The sequence below is a fragment of the Austrofundulus limnaeus genome, unplaced genomic scaffold (assembly GCF_001266775.1).
Source record: "Austrofundulus limnaeus strain Quisiro unplaced genomic scaffold, Austrofundulus_limnaeus-1.0 Scaffold446, whole genome shotgun sequence".
In the NCBI taxonomy this organism is placed as follows: Eukaryota; Metazoa; Chordata; class Actinopteri; order Cyprinodontiformes; family Rivulidae; genus Austrofundulus; species Austrofundulus limnaeus.
The window spans coordinates 222,990-227,203 of NW_013952848.1; the positions used below are offsets into that span (position 1 = coordinate 222,990).

The 4,214-nt window shown below is 35.3% G+C and overlaps 1 protein-coding gene across 1 annotated transcript in view; it reads left to right on the plus strand.

The window, feature by feature from the left end:
* Positions 1–4,214, plus strand: part of si:dkey-12j5.1 (probable assembly chaperone of rpl4) — a gene marked incomplete in the record, with an annotated part of 51,710 nt that overhangs the window by 7,410 nt on the left and 40,086 nt on the right.

Here is a 4,214-nt window from a genome sequence, read left to right on the forward strand (position 1 = left end):
GCGCAAATGCGCTTATGAATTATAAAAATGAGTAAGACTGCTAAAGCGCAAATGAAATATTTAGGTCCGCAATTAGCGGATTTGCACTTTAGCAGACTGGTGCCCACCACTGTCTTATAGTATCTGCACCTTTTTTCTTTTATCATCCTGCATGTTTCCTTCTGTTATGTGCAAACTTATGGTGTTGCCTCTGTATCTGTGTTCTCTCTATCTTAGTTTGTGTTTCCGTCATTCTTTAATATTAGCATTCATGCTAACCGTGCTTCATGCTCCAGTTCTCTGCAAATTTGTTGCTCGTTTTCGTCAAGATCCTCATCATCTTCCTCCATAGCTCCAGAATTCACAGACAACAYTTCTCTGAAAARACATTGCCATTTTTKTCCCAGAAGTTTCACAACAAAATGAAAATTTTAGTTTTTTGGACACGAAGCCACCCACTTCCTTCGGTGGAAGKAACCWGTCAAAATAAAAGCTGTAACATGCAGCCTTTTAGTGCAATGACTTATAGTTAAGTGGTTTAGATAAATAACATGTTGATTTAATTTGCCTCCTACATCGCAGGACCTGCAGTGTGACTAATGTACACATACATCGTGATGACGATGCTCAAATGATATATCATGTGGCTCTAGTACGAAAAGTTTTGCATGTGTGTTTTCTGGGTCTGGATAACAGTTAAAAAAYTGTTTGGTAAAAAGTGTTACCAGATTTTATTCCCTGTTTATTTTCTAAAAGATAAAAATCAGAGTTTGGATAATGTTGCTTTGTTGTCACTCACCTCCAAAGGTGTAAAGGTGATATTGTTTAACTGTCTGTTAGAAAAAAAACTTATAAGCACCTTGATGGATTTTAATGGACCTTTTAGAAAATAGTTATTGGATGGAGTCAATCCACATCAAGATGGCAGCAAAAAAAATTGCTTTAAAATCAACTAAAAACGTGTGGAAAGGAACGGAACATTAAACTGTCTGTTGTGTAGGAAACCAGACTGAAAACAGGTGTTCGTATGCATCCTTTCATGGACAGTTTTGTTCAAATTTGTTTTCATCCACCTGCTTTTTAAAAGATCTGTGTTTAATAATGGTAACTATTTTATATCTGTCCCATTAGACCAAGCTTTGAGTATAATAGATTTAACAGGAACAGCCTATTTTAGTTGATTCGGCCTTTTATAAATGTCACCCAAAAACACATTTACTCATCATTCATGACAATGAACCAAAAATCTACTTACAGCTTTTCAACTCAATAATGTATATTTTTAGACTTTAGGTTTTTTGTTTGGTGTGAAGCCTTCTAAGCAGAGTCCCAGAATATGATCATTCATCTGTATTTTCTTTTTGTTGAATATTTTATTGTACCTTTATAAATGGATGAAAGACAAAGACATATTAATGTTTTTTTTTCTGCAGCTGTACAAGGTGGRCAATCATTTGTGGTTACATTTATTAAATGTTGATTAGTAATGGGCCATGTGACAGAAATCCTATGTTTTATTTTATTGTTTAAAAGGTTTCCTGTCACGATCATAGCGTAATAAATAAAGCTGAGGCATGTGCGTTTTTTAATAGACTTTTAGTTGAAGTAAATAAAGGTTTTCAGGAGGGAAAAAAGGAGAAATGTTGGCATTACTTTGGTCAAATCATGTGGATGTGTGATATTTTCTTGTTAGCTGGTGAGAAAAAATGYCACTGTAGTGAAGTGCGATAATAGTCATAAAAAAGAGTTTTCCTCAGGCTTTCTATTGGTGGCAGACATGGCCTCATCACTTGTATGGACTTCATTCTGTGACAGTTTAAACAGAAACCTCGCACATTATGACCTTTTGTTCTGTAAAAYAGCACTTCTGCTCCTGCTTCTTTTTAAGGTTTGTTACAGTTACACAAGCTCAAAAGGTCACACACAAAAAAAAACCTCTTCTTTTAGAAATGTTCAGCGATTAATATGTTTCAACAGACAAGTTATTTAATCCAAACCAAAGTACCTGGTGGCTTCTTAAATCTGAAGCTGTTGGAGAATCGAAGCAACAAAAAAGGTAGTTTATTCAACAAAAAAATCTTTATAAATCCAAATCTATACAGGCCAGGCCAGCTGGAGAGAAAAGCAATCAGACTGACAAAGAGAGAGACCATCTATGGTAAACAAAGCTAACAAGTCACAGGTGGAAACAGTTGAAGTCAATTAAAGGCAGGACAGGGACAGTAAAAKGAGGATTTGGATTGGCCAACAACAAGTCCAGATTTTAACCCCTTAAAAAATTTATGACATACCAGAGATTATTTTATTGGTGTAATAATATTCATAAAAAACACCATAACATAAAATTTCATGCAACTTAGACTTGGAAAAACTGTTGTGTGCATTACATAAATAATAAATGTGATGTAATCAAAGCTTTTATGAAAGCTTGGGATGTTATTAGGTTACTGAAGCTGAGCTGGCATATACTGAGCAATTGTTTATATTTTATGGTAGAAAATGTGTCAAAGCCTTGGCTTTCAAACGGGTTTTAGGGGGGGAAAAAAAGAAAGAATCTTTTTTTTAAAAGGAGCTTTCATTTCAATTTGCAAACGGTTAGCACATGAAAAGCTCAGCGTGGTAGTGAAAACGGCTGAGAAATAGTGAAAGGCATGACAGCATGACCCAAACATCAACTGTTTAAAAAGTGAAGCACAGAAAGAAAAGAAATTTCACAAATCAAGTTAAAAATGAGTAGAAATGACAGYTTCAGAAAGGCTGCTGTTCCCTTCAGTCATGTGATGAGTTGTGATTCATGCCTCGGAAACTGGAAGAGGAAAAAACAGAAGTGTGTTTGCAAATAAATTTCCCTCTTTTTGACTGTTTTAAAAACACATCAGTCATAACACATGTTATTAGGTTGTTTATTGAAACTGAGCTARCATAACTTGCTTATAATTCTCTTTTTCATCTTTGACTGAAAGTGTTGGAATAGATTAACATCCCTATACACATCAAACAATACACATGAAAGTGTTCAAATATTTTTTATTCTGAGCTATAAATGCATATTTTATGGCAATATACAGTATTTTATTTTTACATGTGTACAAAAACCAAAGCTCCTGTCTTTTTCTTTTTTTWAAACCCAAGCCTGTTTTGTTATGTTGACGTTTCAAAGCTTCTGTTCTCAAGATAAGAGGCTAATACATTTATTTTTTTATCTTGAAGTTTGCTTTCTTGTAATGGCTATTAATTATTTTGAAATTACAATTCAAATTGAAAATGTCACACTGAGAAACAATTCAACAAAAGCCTTCATAACATGGTTCATTGTCATAGATCACCTATTCTGAGCAGGACCATCATTAATTGGATTGCTGATGTCTTAAAACACATTCAGTCTTAAACGTTTCATAGCATTTTCATGCAAATACTTGTCAATAAGCCTTTACACCATGTGCCAAACTGGAGGCTCCCAGGCCAAATGTAGTCCACCACAGCATTTTATGAGGCCCTGAAAGCTTCAAAAAATGTTTTAATGTATTAAAATAGGCATACAGTATGCTGCTTTAAAATCAGCAGGATTTTAGATWGTATTTAGGAAGAGGATGTCAACACTTTGAAGGGATCGCTGATTAGTTGTAACATTAGACTTTATTTGATAAACAGATAATTTAACTGTAAAATAAAGACTGTAAAAATACTGTAGGCTGTTAAGTTTTGTAAATTTTAAAATATATATTTTAACACAGACAAAGCCATTTTATTATTTACACACAAAGCATTCCGGATAAATGATGACGTGGATAGGTCCTCGATGCGAGGCTGCTAGCGAGCTATATCCACCTGAAGGTTAATCTTGGACAATATCTGATGATCGACTCTTTTAAATGAAACCAGAGAGCGTTGACAGAGAGGAGAAGGTAGAAACGACTCAGCTTGTAACTGAAAATATGGATGGAGGACCTCATTTTAGCTTGTTTGTCGCGCTAGCGCCAAGCTTATACATATAAGGCAGTATGTCATCCGCGCTAGCGCAAAAGCTAACAGGCTAAGCTGAGGTTCTTCTTCCGTGAAGCAGCTCTGTTGTCCTCCATCCATATTTTCAGTTGCAGACTGAGTCATTTCTACCTTCTCCTCTCTGTCAACGCTCTCTGGTTTCTTTTAAAAGTGTCGATCATCAGATATTGTCCAAGATTAACCTTCAGGGTGGATATAGCTCGCTAGCAGCCTCGCACCGAGGACCTATCCAC